Source organism: Sorex fumeus, unplaced genomic scaffold (genome assembly GCF_029834395.1).
Source record: "Sorex fumeus unplaced genomic scaffold, SorFum_2.1 ptg000122l, whole genome shotgun sequence".
In the NCBI taxonomy this organism is placed as follows: domain Eukaryota; kingdom Metazoa; phylum Chordata; class Mammalia; order Eulipotyphla; family Soricidae; genus Sorex; species Sorex fumeus.
In genome coordinates this window covers 2,160,600-2,175,244 of record NW_026606179.1, presented here as the reverse complement: position 1 = coordinate 2,175,244, position 14,645 = coordinate 2,160,600, and the positions used below count along the sequence as shown (strand labels likewise).

Here is a 14,645-nt window from a genome sequence, read left to right as displayed (position 1 = left end):
CCTCCCCCTCCCGAGATGCACGAATGAGATCAGAGACTCCAGACACGTGCATACACCCACAGACACGCATACAGATTTGCACACACATGCAGGCACACACACATACCCGGGCTGGACGCACCCGTGAGCGTGAGCACGCACTGAGGCACTCCTGTGGGCACACACACACAGGGAGGAGGATACGCAGAGACACACCACACAAGCTCACACGGATGTGCACGTGCCTGCAGGGATGTGGCAAAGCGCAACACCTCAGAGACGCTCAAAATGCCCGAGTGCCACAGGAGGGCTGCCCATAACATGACCCATCCACTGATAGACACGCTGACCCTACCAGCACCTGCTGGCCACTACCCCAGGGGGCCCCTAAGGACAGAGAAGTCACCATCCGGCCCTGCCACCCTGTCCCACCTGCTTTGCTCCCGTGGAACTGTCAGAGCCCTTGCCCCCAACAGAGCCCACCTCGATGCCCAGACCCTCCTAGTCATCAGAACCAGGTGGCCAGTCCCCCACTGGGTGTGAGTCTGCCCAGCCTCTCCTGGGGGCCAATGAAACTGTGAGGGGGCTTCCTTCTCTCTCCACTTTTCACAACCTTTCTTCCTGATCTCCCTGCCGCCTCCCTCTTCCTGGCCTTAGCTTCCATTCTTCCTTTTTCGGCGGGGCCAGGGATGGAACCAAGGACCCCACACCTGCAAGGCAGGTGCTTGACCACTGACCCACATCCTAGCCCCTCAGCTTACGTTCTTCTCTCCCCCGCTCTTTCCCTCTCCCCACACCTCCTCCCCCAGGGGTCTTCCTGGGGCGCCCTCTAGGAGCAAAGGGACTTCAAGAGGTAACAGGCTACCACTCCCTCCAGCGGTGCCCAGCTCCCGAACAGTCCCAGAGCTAAGTCTCTCAACTAGCAAACTGAGTCTCCAGGGTAAGGCCACAACCACACAGGCCCCTCTCTCACTGCTCGGGCTTTGCTTTTCCCTTCTAGAAGGATGAAGGGGGTGGGGACGGGGATGGAGCTTCGTGGTGGAGCACTTGGCTGGCATGAGTGAGACCTTGGGTACAATCCCTGTCGCCACAAACACACACGAGCGGAGAGCCAGTTGTGAGGCAGGCCTACAAGGAGTCAAGCAGTGGCTGGTCAAGCAGAGGTCACTAAGGCCGCACTGGACACAGCCAGCATGAGTGACCAAGAGTCTATAGCAGGAACAAATGGGGTGCTTCTCCTCTCTGGAGTTCTCAGTACCCCCATCTGTGAAATGGGCAAGGTCAGCCTAAAGAACGCCTGGGGACGCTTCCTGGCTGAGGAGACGAAAGGACAGTTCCTAGCTGCTGTCGAGCCCAGCGGCTGCTGTGTGACCTTGGGATTCACTTCCCCTCGTGAGACTCCCATTTCCTCCTCTGTCAGAGCAGGGGATTCAGACAGGTGATTCATTGGTTCTGATAGAAGGTTCTGGATTGCGAGGAAGGAAGGAAAATAGTGCCCCAGTTATGTGGGGAAAACAACTAGTCCATTTCCTCCACTGCAGGCATTTCGCAGCCTTCAGTGGCAGCAACAGCAGCAGCAGCAGCAGCGTCATTTTGAGGAAATCATCTTGAACATCAAAAAAAAAGCTCTCTCCACAAAAATAAATCCACTACCCCGTTCATCAGCATCCCAAGTGCCGAACAAAAGGGGAGTGTGAGTGCAAGATGGCACATCCACTTGCTTGGAAAAGCCTGCAGACACTGGCCGTGATGTTTGTGAACAGTTCGTTACAAAATAGGAAAAGGCTCCTATTAGCATCAACAACGCAGAGAGCAGGATAGACATCTGAATATAGAGAATGACGACAAAGTCCTTAAAAAAACAAACCAACCGCTGAAGCCAAGAGACGGGAAAGGACCACATCAACATACCAACAATGCCATAGCTCAGGATGACCATCAGTCACCTTCTGCATTTGTATTTTAATGATTTTTCTATTGATCATGTTTTAAATTATATATATATATCTATCTGTATATACTACAGTGAGGGCTGGGGCTCAAGTGGCAGCGCTTTTGCCATGCCTATAACAGGCTCCGGGGTTCTAGGTTAGTTCCAGCATCCAGGATCCATCTGCCCCCACCGAATGGGGCCCCAATAGCTAACAGAAAGACAAAACGCCTTCAATTGAGAAACTTTCTCTTCCATTCATTTATTCATTCATTCATTACTGATTCATTCACTCCTGTTTGTCCAGTCAAAGACAAGTGCCGGTTGCATGCCAGGCCCCCACTGTGCTTTGAGATCTGCAGAGAAAGGTGATTCTCACCTGCAGGGAAAGGACACTGGGGTGGGGGAGGGGCAGCCCACCCCATCACACTAACCAAGGGGCTTGTGCTGTAATGGGGCCTCGGCAGAAACAAGCCAGTCCTGCTGACTTCAGCCCCGCCTCTCTGGCAGGCAGGCCCTGGGTCCACACTCTCCTCACAGCAGGCTTCCCGCAGGGGTGGGGGACAAAGTATAGAAGGGACCTGTCTGTTCCTGACCCTTTCTACCCCCCTGATAACTCCCCTTCCAACGACCTCGCCAGGCCTTCCCCAAGGGTTCTGACACCCTCTCTGGGTCCTGACTCCCCATGGCCCTAAGTCCCTGTGGTGCTGTGAGGGGAACACTGGGGATGGAATCTGCTAGCTCCAGTCAGCCAGTGTCACACTGTTAGCACGTCAAAGGGTCCCACGCGGTGTCCCTGCTGGGTCAGCACTGACAGATTTCTGGGCAGGGTTAACTCTTTCTATTCTTGGTCCAGGAAAGAGAGTAGCCAGCCAACAGCTACAGCCACCCCCTTCCCCCAGGAATCCCCTTTAAGGAAGGAGGAGAATTTCCTTCCTAGCCTGGGTTGCCAACTGGCTTCTCCGCCACCGGCCCTGGCTCTCAGACCTGGGAAGAGAAAGGGAAGCCCCCCCCCTTTGGCCTCCTCCCCTGCTTGGGGGGGAGGGGGGACGGCCAGTGAAGGCAGGTTTCCATGAATTTCTCTGCCCCCACTCTGATTCTAAGTGGCCCTTCACCCCTTCCTCTCCTGCCACACACTAAAGTGCAGAAAGATGGGGGGCTCTGCGGGGCCGCAGCCCCTCCTCCACCGCGTGGAGTTAAGCGCCGCTCAGGACTGCGGTCCCCAGAAATTCTCGGGTGGCACAACCTTGGGGGGGGTCTAGTGGGACATGAAGTTCCCACCATTCCCCTCCCCCTCTCCTTCCCCCACCACCCTCCCGAGCATCTGAAAGAGGGGGCGAGGCGTCCGGATCTCCGGGTCACCGAGCAGCGTCTGCTGTGGATCGCAGGAGACAAACACTTGGAGACACACACACACACACACACACACACACACACACACACACACACTCGGGATCGCCTCAGAAGCCCGCATTGTACAGGAGGGGAGGAGGCCGGATTGGGGGGCAGAAGGCTTGGGGCGGGGGGGGGAGCCTCGACACCCCCGAGGTCACCCGCCAATCGCCAAGTCCAAAAGGGGCCCCAATCCAGGAGCGGGGCCGCGAACCCCGGCGGCGGGCCTCCACCGAGCACCCACCCCGCCCCCTCCGCCTCCCCTCCCGGCGCCACACGACGTCAACGTCTCTAACCCAAACAAGCCCCTCCCCCCAATCAGCCTCCCCGCCCCCGCCCCTGCCCGGGTCAGCCGCCCCCGGAGAGACCGCGCGCCGACCCCCGCCCCCACGCACGCACACTGCAGAGGCGCTAGATTTCATTGTCAGCCTGGCCCCTCGGGGGTGCCGCGGGGTGCGGGCCGGGGGCCCCCGGCGCGCAGGGGAGTGGGGAGGGGTCTCCCGGGAAGTGTTTGAAGCGGCCCCTCCAGCCGCGTCCAGGTCCGGAAGCCGCCCGGAGGGAGGAAGGCGGGGGTGGGGAGCGCGCGACCTCAAGCGCTCGCGGGCGGCCAGGAGGGGCCGCGCCGGCCGCGGACTCGCCGGAGGCGTCGGGGGGCCGCGTCCCCAGGGAGGCTCGAGCTCGGGAACTTTCCCACCGGTTGCCCGGGGCAGGACGGGGCGCGCGGACAGCCCTTCCCGGCCAGACCCGCTTCCGAGCGCAGACGGCGAACTTGAGCAAACTCCTGGCGTCTCGGGCATCTCCCCCCGCCGGGGCTGCGGCCCCCAGACCCGCCAGCTCAGCCCCCACCCCCGCCCTCGCAGGCCACTGTCGCCGAGACCTCGCTCCACTGGCTTGTGGACGGAAGGGGATGGGGGAATTCCCAGCACAGCCAAACTACGGTTCAAAAAAAAGGGGAAGAAATTCCTCCTCCCGGGACTGATTCTCCTCAGCCGCGCGGAAAACGCCAAAACAGGCAGATCTGCAACTCCAGCCAAGATCGCGGCGCGGCGGGAGGGGTGCCCGCAGAGGGCGGCGACCCCCGCCCGCGGCGCTGGGCTCGGGGGGACCTGAGAGCCCGCGGCACAGGGCTGGGGGCTCCCGGGGCCCTTGCGCGCCCTAACAGCCCCCCAAGACACAAAGCTCTGCCGCCAACAATACCTGAGGGCTCCTCCTGGGTCTCGGGGCGCCGGTGCTGCGCTTCTCGCCGTCTCCCTTTGCCCGCGCCGTCTCTCTCCTCCTCCTCCTCCTCCACCTCCTCCTCCTCCTCCTCCTCCTCCTGCTCCTGCTCCTCCACTCGCGCGCGCTCACCCCCTCGCCTCTTCCAGAACGCGGCGGCCAGACGAGCTCCCTGGGAGAAAAAAATGTGAGCGCTCGCACGATTCCTTTCTCTCCGCCCGCTCGCGGCGGCCGGGGCTCGCTCCTTTCTCCCTCGCGCTCCCGCGCGCGCCGCGCCTCCTGCGCCCCGCGTTTCCTTCTCAGCAGCCCCTGCGAGTGCCCTCAGTGGCCATTATTCACGGGCCGCCGGGGGACAGGAGGTAATTAGAGACCGCCCCGTGGCCGCATCCACTCGGCAAGCGCGATGCGGGCGCGGGGCGCGCGCGGGGAAGGGCGCGCGACGAGGGGGCTTGGCTGAGCGCAGCCCGCGCCCCAGACGCGGGGGAGGGGAGGAGGGGGAGGGGGCGGGCGGGAGGGGGAGGAGCGGGAGGGCGCTCGGGCAGCGGCGGGAGGAGGGGGCGCCGGGCGACGCTCCCGCGGCTCTCCCCGCTGGGGCTCGGGGTCACTCGCTCGGCGGCTCCGAGGCTCTCGGGGACGGGGGATGGGGGTGGGGTGAGTGTTTGTGTGTGTGTGTGTGCGCGTGTGTGCGCGCGTGTGCTCGCGCGCGCGCGTACGCGTGTCAAACACAGAGCGGGGGGAGGGAACGCTTTAATATTTTCCCACTTACGAGCCCGTGGGTGAGCTCTTGGCTGTGCGATGGGAGCTGTGTGTGTATCAATGTGGCCATCTATTTCTGGTCTGTCCTACGTGTGAATGTCACGGGGTTTGGGGGCGGCGGGGGGAGGTCTGGCTACTAGCTCGTGAATGCATTTGTGAATGTGTCTCTGGGCCTCGGGGAGGCTGGGCGACGCGATGCTGCGTGGGGTTGTTTGTGTGCGATGGCTTGTCCAGGGGTGGTGCGACTGCGTGGGTGGGACCGCACCTGCGTGGGGCTGCTGCCGTGGGTCATGTCGGTGCCTCCGGGGCGCCGTGCCCCCCAGCGGGCTTGTTTGCGAGTGGGATTGCGGTTCCCGGGCTGCGCGTGGCAGGGGCCGCGCACCTGTGCGGGGCTGGTGAGCGGCGAGAAGCCGCGGGGGGCGCACACGCGCCCGGCCTGCGTGGGGCCGTGCTCTGCTGGCAGGGCCGCAGCCGGCGGGCTCCGCGTGGCGTGGGGCATCGCACCGCCGCAGCAGAGCCGCTGAAGGCTCGAACCGGCGGCGCTGAGGTCGGGACGCAGCGCGGGGAATAGGGGCGGAGGTGGGGCGAGGAGAGAGGGCGGAGACAAGGGGGGCTTCATCAGCGCCCCCGCCCTCTCCGCGCCACAGACACAGCTCGCAAGCGCTGGCACTTGCCAGGCCCGCCGTCCCAGCGTCACTGCGTTCGAAGGACCCCGCTTGACCGGGGAGACGCCTGTGAGCTGGGGCCAGAGGGGACCAGGAGAGCCGAGAAGTGCAGGCGAGGGCGGCCCGGAGAAGGCGGGTCATGGCCCAGAGACTGCGTCGGACTAGGCCGAGACAAAGAAGGGCCGGGATCGGCGAGCAGGGACCGCACCTCAAGGTCCCCCCCCCCCCCCCCCCGCCCACCTCGAGGACGAGGGATGCCCCGCTCGAGCGAAGTGAAGGCGCGAGGAGGAGTCCGGGTGCGGTGGCGCAGCTCCAGCTCCACCCGGCCCCCGGGCGCCGTCGGGAGCGTCTTCCAGGCCCCCGAGGGCGCGGAATTACGCGCCTCTGCCAGCTGCTGTAGGGGTGCTCGGAGCTTAGCGGGCGGGCGGCCGCAGCGCCCCGCGGTTGTGATTGAGCGCTTGGCTGGCCCGCCCCTCGACAGTATGCTCACCGCCTACCCTTTCATTCATTCCTTCATTCATCCGTCTATCCTTCTCTCCATCAGCTCACTCTGCTATTCACACACGTGTCCGATCTTCCGTCCATCCACCCAGTGATCGTGCGCCAGGGACCACGCAGCTGTCAGACCTGGCTCTGCACTTTTTCCTGCCCATCCATCTCTCTCAATTTCCAGTGCCCCCACCGCGGTCTCCCGCCTCAGGTGGGGGGAAGCTGACCTGAGACCTCTGATGCAGGGTGCTGTGGATCACTGATCGCCAGGCTTCCTCTCCACATGCTCTTAACCCTCTGCCCTACCTCTGCTAACTGCTCAATACCTGCCCCCACCTCCTCCTTCCCCACCCACCCCCACGGAGGTCTGCTTTCTGCCCAGGTTGCAAAGCACTCCTGGGGTCGGGTGGCAACTTAGAAAGGGAGCAGGCAGTCCAGGCATCTCCACCCTGAGTGACTTAACCTGAGTGCCTCCGAATCCAGCCCCCTCTGGGTTTGGGGGTGGGGAGAAAAGCACCAGCAGAAGGTGTTTCCCAAAGGACTGTGGTACTGCTCAGCTGATGGCACAGAGATGCCCAGAATCCCCAGTCCATACCCTCGTGTCCCCTAGGATATAACAAAACACTCCTGGACTGAAGCCCAATCTTAATCCCACATGCCCAGGGCCTTTGCACATGCTATTTCTCCTACCTAGGAATCAACATGTTAGTCAGGCTTGGGAACAACTGGCCTGGATGTCTTACAGCCTATCCAGTCCTCTCAGTACAGCTACCAGGAACTGGACCCTTCCACACCTGCCCTCAGAGTAGACCCCTCTCCCACATATGGACCCTAAACTTATCCTCTGATTTGACATCTGACTCCCCTGCTAAGGATACAGAAAAAACAAAAAACAAAAACAGAGCCGCACTCTGGAGACTCACCAGCTACCAGCAAGCCTTGAGTACCCCCACTGCCCTGTGGATACCTCGTCTTTCAAATGCAGACTGCCTACTACGCCTTTCAAAAACCTGCGGCAACAAGGCCACCCAGGCTGCTGGGTGAACCAGGAAAGGCCCACTTCATGTACCATGAGGCAAAAAAAAAAAAATCTCTAACAGTGCTTTTACCCTCACACTGTCCCATCACCTGCTGACACCTGCAGGGTCAAGACAGGCAGGTGGGGCTGTGAGGACGGAGGGTGTGCCCTCTTCCAGCCACTTCGAAGTGACCAGACCCAGCCAGACTCCAGCCCCTCCCTGATCTCACTTGCTATTCCTGAGTTTACCTGGCACAGCCTTACCTCAGGGCTTTTGTCCCGGCTGGCCTCTGCATGGAGTGCTCATCCCCACATCCTAAAGTGCCATGTGCGGTACTTCCTGTGTATTTTGCAGAACTGCTTCTTTTTGTACTGGTGTGCTCTTCCTGTCTCGCTGTCTGACACACATTCAATAAGTACTTGTTGAATGAATGAAGTAAATGAATGAATGCGACTAGGCCAAGTCTTTCTATAAACCTGACCAGCCTGGGGACTTTTCAGAAGCAACAGCCCATTAGAAGGGCAGTCCTGGACAACAAGAACTTCAGGACAAGGACGAATCACGGGATTTATGAGGTCCCTCGGTGCTTGCCCTTCTTGGGTCCTGGATTTCAAGACACATCCTGGAGGATTGGAGGAGTGAGATGGCAGTGGGGTTGCTTATTCCCAAAGGGGAGCTGAGCCCTTCATCTGTCCCAGAGCCTCTGTTGTCCCTGGGAGCAGAAGAGTGCAGGAGGGGACAGAAAGCACCCTCCCAGGTCAGGGCCCCTCACAGTATCATCATAGGGCCAGCAGAACTGTCCTATGGGAAGAATCTGCCCATCTGAGATGGGAAACCCAGTTAGAACCATCAAAGGACTTGTCAACAGCGTACACCAAGATAGCAAGAAATCAGACCTCCACCTGACGAGGAGTTTCTAAAGTCATCTGGGGCTGGAGCAATATACATCAGGAAGGGCACTTGCCTTGCACGCAGCCAGCCTGGGTTCGATTCCTGGAATCCTGTATGGTCCCCCAAGTACCACCAAGAGTGATTCCTGAGCACTGCCAGCTACGACCCCCAAACAAAAACACAAACCAAAAAAAAAAAAGAGGTCGGGGGGCTAGAGAGAGAGAGAGCTCAATGGGCTGGACACATGCTTAGCAGCAGGCTGGGTTCAATTTCCAGTACCACCAGGAGTGGCCCCTGAGCACAGTGCCAGGAGCATTGCTGTTTCACCCCACCCCAAAATAAAGAGGCCATGCTCACCTCTGCCTGGCACAGAGTAAGTGCTCCTCAGGGTTCAGCAAGTCAATGAATAAAGTGACTGCCAAGATGTTAGCACAGGTCAGCCTGGCCCCTAACCTCTTGTTTGTCCCACCAGACCCTACAGGCCAGGTCTAGGAGACCCCGCGTAGCTCCCTGCACACAGCAAGTGTTGCATCAGTGCTGAGGGGTCGTAGATCAGGCTCCTTGGGTTCCGACCACCCCCCAGGGCTTGGCAGGGAGAAGAGCTGAGGGGGCCTGAGTGGGGGGTTGCCAAGCCTGGAAGTGTGGCCGTGTCCAGGAGAGCTTAGGCCTGGGCAGGCTGGCACTCAGCACCATCGCCTCCTTCCAGGAGTGTGTTCCAGCACCACTCCGGGGTTAAATTAGCAACAGGACTGGGAAGGGAAAGTGGTGAGGAGGGAGGTGGCAGCTGGGGAGCCCAGGCAGGGACCTGGGAAGGTGCGAGTGGCTCACTGAAAGGCCCACAGGCATTTGGGGGTGTGGGGGGAGCCAGGGCCCACCCAGCCGAGCACAAAGGGTGGAGAAGAGGGAAAGAGATCTACCCACCAGCCAGGCCTGTGAGACCCTGAGCTGCACATAGGCCAAGTCCTAGTCTAGTAAGCCCAGGCCCTCCTGGTCTTGGGGTGTAGTCAGGTAGGGATTTCAAGGCTCTGGTCACTGACTCCCCTCAAATCAGCCACCCTTCCAACTGCAGGCGGGGCTCTCAGAAGTCCACACAGCTGACCTGCCCAAGGTCACACAATTTAAATGTAGCAGCATTCACCCATTTCCTTGCCAACAATTAGTAAGCAGCGGCTCTGTTCCAGGCACTGTTCTCTGACTGCGTGAGGACTCGGGAGTGGGCCAGGGCTGGGGCGGGCTGAAAGGGCTGCAGCACATGCTTTCCATATGGGATCCACCCCAGCCGGCATGGTCCCCCGAGCACTAAAATGCCAGAAATGCCCTCCAAGAGATGACCCCCAAGCATCACCAGGTGTGACCCAAAATTTAAAAAAAAAGAAAAAAAAAGGAAAAAAAGGAAAAGAAGCAGGACAAAGCACGAAGCTTCTGTTCTAGTTGTGAGTCAGACAAAAAGCAGAATAAATGAGTGAATTATGTAAGATGTTACATCTGGATGAGGCTTGTGGTGTGAAACAATAAAGCCAGGGAAGGGGGCTTGGAGCATCTGGGGGAGGGCTGTGTCCTCACATTGGGTGGTCAAGGAACTCAAGCTGCAAACGGTTGAGAGCAGACTTGAAAGGCCAAGAGAGGGAAGGACTGCAGGCAGCAGAAACTGCAAGTGAAAAGGCCCTGGGGCAGGAAAAGAGTGGGATTTGGGGGGAGGGGGTCCCAGAGGAGGGCCACACCTGGTGGTACTCAGGGCTTCTTCCTGGCTCTACACTTAGGGGCTACTCCTGGTGCTGGGGGGCGGGGAACCAGATGTGGTGCTGGGGACAGAGCCCAAGCCAGTCACGTGCAAGGCCAGCTAGCGCCTGGCCTGCTGTTCAATCTCTCTGGCTCCAACAATGGGATTTTCAAAGAGCAGCAGAGGCTGATGTGGCCAGAGCTGCAAGGGCAATGGAGCTGAGAATAAAACTAACAGGAAAAGACAGGGCAGAGAGGCGGCAAGGGCCACACCCCTGGATCTGGCATCCTCATCACAAGGACTTTAGATTTTTTTTTTTTTGCAGAGATAAGGGGTGTATCTCTGTTGTGTTTGGAGCACAAAAGAGACATGACCTCCTTAGGTGCTCATGGAATCCAGGGCTATTGGAAAAACACAGTGGCAGGCTGTGGACAGTGAGAAGGCAATCCTGGATTGACTGGGGGGGCTGGGTGGGGGTGGTGGGGGACAGGGCTCACAAGATTGGCTGACACTGTTGGCCTGATGGAAGCAGGCTGGAGAGGAGGCGACTGGTCATTTGTACCAGGGTCCCTGGGCTAGGGGGAGGACAAAGGCCCCAGAACGGTGCCAGGTGCTGTTTCTGACCATCCTGCCACCCCCTCTACATGGAGGCCCCGGGAGCAGGATCCTGACTGGGTCAGCCCCCAGGAGACCCACCAAGTGGCTTTCTCACTCACAGTCTCCGTGTCCCTCTTCAGGAGTATGCTGGCTCAGGTCAGCAGAGGGGCCTGCACTCGCCTCTGCCTCCTCGGCCTCCCCAGTGGCTGTTCCAGACTAACTGAGCAGACATTTGCATGACCTTTGATCTCTGCTGTCCGCTCTGAGACCCATCCTGGCCGCAGTGCCCACCAGGACAGGTACTTAGACAGGGGACAGAGCCCCCAGCCCTGTCCTTACCCCAACAAAAAGTCAACTCCCAGCACGTCCTTGGGGCCAGTGACTCTCTAAGAGACAGAGCAGAGCTCTTGAGGAATGCTTTTCTTTGAAAGCACTGAACTTGACATTTCAGCTGGGGGCCAAGGGGTGAGAGGGAGGGCACTGGGAGAACAAAACCATAGTCCCTAAAATTTTCCAAACATTTTCAGTGTGTGTGTACCCCTGACCCCAAGCCCCCCTTGTGCCCCAGATTCAAGGGGCTGGAAAAATCCCAGAGATTGGAGAAAGATCAGGGATATTCCCACTCGGCTCTGACCAGGACCTGGAGAAGGCTGAGGGAGTGGGGGGTCCTCGTGGGGCCCACATCGCCATCTGCCTGTGCTGGGGGTGTGACTGGGGACTGCCCTGCAAAGCCAGGGGCCAGGCCAAGACATTCTCTCTCCACCTGCCTTTGATCTGCACAATCTTTGATCTCTGCTGTCTGTGGCTTATTCTGTCCATCATCCTTCCTTCCTTTCTCAGCTGTGGGAGGCCACCAGATGAGGTCACAGAGCTTGGATTCAGACAAGGCAGCCTGGCCCCTGAGGTCTCTAACCTCACACACAGCCCCTACAGCCACCTCTTCAGGGTCATCCAGGCTAGCTCAGGACTGGCTCCATCCCCACCCTCACTCCTGAACCCTCTGAAATTCACTCTTTCCTCTGTATCTGAACGCACTGAAGATGTTGAACTTGTGTCCAGAGAGCCTGCAGGGAAAGTCCTGGGAAGGAGGGTTTGGGGGAGGGGGCTCTGTCTCCCCATAAACTCTCCTCAGCCAGGGAAGTGCTGTGCCTGCCTCATGTTCCCCAGGTCTGTCTGTCCCTGTGGCTGCCAGGTATGGCCAAGGCCAACCACCACAGTCTTTCAGGCCTCCCTGGGATCCTGTCACAGTCACAGTCACGGGAGCAGCTCATGGAAACCACTCGCCAGCCTGGGGTTGGGAGAGCCCACCGGCGCCTCCTTGTCCTTGGGCCTCTACTCAAGCAGCTGTAGCCTGGAGACCTGGACTCCAGGCAGAGGCCAGGGGTGAGCAATGAAGCTGAAGCCTCACAAGTTGTCGGTGCCAATACTGTGGCCTTGACCCCAGCCTCAGCCATTCGAACGCTCATCCCTGTGTGATTCTCTAAAGGCCCAGCCGTTGACTGGCCCCTGCCCTCTGCCTAATGGACTTGTGGGCTCTAAAGGCCTGAGCTCGGTCACTGTGGTTGCCCTCCCAGAGACACATTTCCCCAGCACACTAAAGATGGTGCCTCAGTCACCCTCTACTGCTCACCTTAAGACATGGGGACATGAAGATGTGAAAATGGGCACACCCCTAGATGGCACCCCCACATATGGGGGCCCCCACCCAAGCACTCGGCCGCGCAACATCTTATTGTGACATCTTATTATCTCATTCCTACTTTGGACAAACTGGCAGGCTACCGAATGTAACCTGCCCACACGGCAGAGTCTGGCAAACTCCCCGTGGCGTACCCAATATGCCAAATACCAGTAACAACGATCGGTCTCGTTCTCCTAACCCTGAAAGAGCCTTGAATATGGCACTTTTTAAAAAATCCCAGGGCTAGGATGAAGGAGACGTTACTGGGGCCTGCTCGAGGCAATCGACGAACAACAGGATGGTCCTGATCATGATCACCCAAGCACACTAGTTATTCCCTGGTAGCCCCAGGGTAGGGGACCCAGGGCTTGAGGGTATTTAGGGTCACATGACCATTCCTCGAGGGATCCTGCAGCACCTTCCCAGCTCAGCTCAGAGCTCCGTGCACTTCTGCCCCCTCTGGATCCCACATCCCATCGATGCTGCCGCAGGCTTTCCTGGTCTTCAGTCCCCACTGGCCAAGGAATCCTGAGAACCCCCTAACCTTGCGCTATCTGACTGTGGGCTGGCTGTGCCACACCCGTGGCCTCGGGTCTGATTTGGTGCTCCCCAACACGCTAAGGAAGACTCAGTCTCCCTCCTCAGCCAGTCATCTCTGGACAGGAGCAGAGGCTGAGCATGGCAGGATCTCCGGGCAGCAGCGCTGGGGATCCTGTGAAGGGAAGCCCTTCCCAGGAGCTGCAGAAACCACCTGAGACGATGGAAACGAAACCACTGATCAGAAACGAGGGCTGGGAGACCAAGGGGGCGGGTCCAGGGACCCAGCACAGGCTCTGTGTGCAGGAGGCTTGGTTTGATCCCAGGTACTGCCTGGGAGCAACCCCAAGACTAGAGCTGGAATAGCCCCTACACTGCCAGGTGGGGAAGGGGCTGACTGCTGCATGGTGTGAGAGGAGGTGGGGGAGGGGTAGATTCCTGTGCTCATGCTTTTTCTCCTTCTTGGCTTAAATCCCAAAATTCCCCAGTAGATGCAGGTGACAGTGCCATGGGCCTGGGGTGGCACGCAGAGATGGTTTGGACTCTGCCAAACAGTCCTCAGGGAGGCTCCAGCAACCCAGAGAGGAGGGAGCCAGAGAGGGGAGACAGACTTGGGGACAGGAGAGGCTCACGGCCAGGTGATTTGGGATTGGCCTGAATCATGCCTAATGCAGAAGCCCAGGGTAATAGCCACCTATGAGGCCAGAGCCAGCCTGAAGCATACAGGGCACACATACAAGGCACACGTACAGGGCACACGTACAGGGCACACATGTGGGGAGCAGTGTGGAGCCCTGGCCCCCTCATGATGAGACTGCGAGGGGGCTGGGAAACAGCCTCTGAGGCCAGGGGAACCCAGGCTGCAGCCTCTGGGTGCAGCACCAATCAGAGCAAATTTGGGGAGCCTTGGCTCAGGCAAACTGACAGGCGAGTGAGCACTGCAGCAGAGGGTCTGCGGCCTTGAACAATCCACGCCCCTCCCAGCCACACCCTTGTCTCTCAGCTGCTCCCTTCACCATGGGGGCAGTAGAGCTTGTGGGGCGCAGGGTTAATGGACAGCAGTAGGTACAGCCTCTGGGGACCTGCTATGACGTCAGCCTGGTGCACACAGGCTCTGACGGTGGCTCCCGCCTGATGGATGGAGAAATGTGTGTTTATAGCCTCTGGGAGAAGGTTCAAATAATGGTTTCACAGGGAGGGTCTGCGCATTTCCTAGGGGCTACTTAGTTGCGCTGTGAGATTGACAGTCAGCCACACTTGGCCCCCAGTGCCGAGGGGCCTCCCCCCTACACACAGGCTCCTGGGCCCCAAAACCTTTTGCAACCTCCGCGGGGGAGAGGCGCAGAGAGGGGCTTGGGAGCCCCTAAGCTGCAGCCTTGGAAAGCGGGGCTCAGAGAGGGAGGCAACAGGAAGACAGATTTCACCTCCATATAAGGAAGAGCTTGCTAGCGGCAGAGCTGCCCAGAACTGGAGGCAGTGGGGAGCTGGGAGGCGGCGAGTGACCTGCCGCTGCAGGCCTGCTCGCAGCAAAGGTGGCCTCTGAGGGTGCCCCACGCAGGGACACTCAGGAAGGGCCGCTGGGGCTTTGGTCCCTTGCTTTACTAAGGCCTTGTTCCAGCTGGGGCCCAAGTCAGCCTCCTGTTCCTGTGAAAGCCCCCCTCCCCCCCATCCCAGGGCTCACCCTGCTGGAGACCGGACCCACCTGCTAAAACAGACCCACCTCCAGCCCTCAGCCACAGAGCACTTGCACTTTTCAGAGAGAAACATCTACTTT

At 59.4% G+C, this 14,645-nt stretch overlaps 1 protein-coding gene across 2 annotated transcripts in view; it reads right to left on the bottom strand.

The window, feature by feature from the left end:
- The window catches only part of RAI1 (retinoic acid induced 1), a 122,162-nt gene that overhangs the window by 74,944 nt on the left and 32,573 nt on the right, over nt 1–14,645 (bottom strand). Inside the window, exon 1 of one of the 2 annotated variants that reach the window (XM_056136897.1) lies at nt 4,499–4,632. The exons of the other annotated variant lie outside the window; for it this stretch is intronic. The gene's annotated coding sequence lies outside the window, so the exon portion shown is untranslated. Of the gene's footprint in view, nt 1–4,498; nt 4,633–14,645 lie in introns of those variants that run through there. 2 annotated transcript variants of the gene reach the window in all.